This window comes from Nestor notabilis, unplaced genomic scaffold (assembly GCF_000696875.1).
Source record: "Nestor notabilis isolate BGI_N333 unplaced genomic scaffold, ASM69687v1 scaffold17221, whole genome shotgun sequence".
Lineage (NCBI taxonomy): Eukaryota > Metazoa > Chordata > Aves > Psittaciformes > Psittacidae > Nestor > Nestor notabilis.
In genome coordinates, this window is record NW_009914391.1 from 10,433 (window position 1) to 11,220 (window position 788).

A 788-nucleotide genomic window follows, 5' to 3' on the forward strand; every position below is an offset into this window, starting at 1 on the left:
GCTGTTGAGGTACAGCTGTCAGCAGAAGGGAGCAGGGAGGTGGGGGGCCTACAGTGAGGAGGGGGACAGAGGACAGAGCCCAGCCCCACTGGGTGAGCCCAGCCATGATGCCCCTCGCTGCCTGCCACCAACACCCCCCAGCAGCCTAATCTACAGCCCACCACCACCACCCTCCCCACCACCTTGTGGTGCCTAGGGCATCTCTTCCCAGCCCCAGTCCCACGGAGCCAAAGGATGCTGGGGAAGGGGATGGCAGGGGGTGGCCGTGCAGGGACAAAGCGGAGTCCTGGCTGGGAGAGCCTCCATGGGCGAGCAGGCTGGCGCGGTCCCCGGGCGCAGCAGCCTCAGAACACACCTGGGGAGACAAGCGGAGGGGGGACACAACGGCACCTGTGAAACCCTTCTTGGCCAGGGCTGGAGAGGGGGGCAGGGAGGCAGCAAGGAAGGTCCCAGAAGGAGGAGGCAGGAAGAGAGCAGAGGCAGGACCACGACTGGAAACAGCAGGGGTAGGAATGCCTGTGAGCATCACTTAGGGTCACTGCTGCTACAGGAAGCAGGGAAGGACAGTGCCCCTAGGCCAAGGTGGAGGGGGTGACAGTGCCCTGCAAGGTGTCCAAGGCATAGGGCAGGGTCTGCGATGGGAGGAACAGAGGAGGACAGAGTACAGGCAGGAGTAACAGCATCCAGAGGGGAGACAGACTGGCTCAAAGCAGAGTTCACACACGCACACCTCCTTTGCAAGGAGGGGGAGCTCACCCCAGTAATCACAGACTGGGACAGGCCAGGCG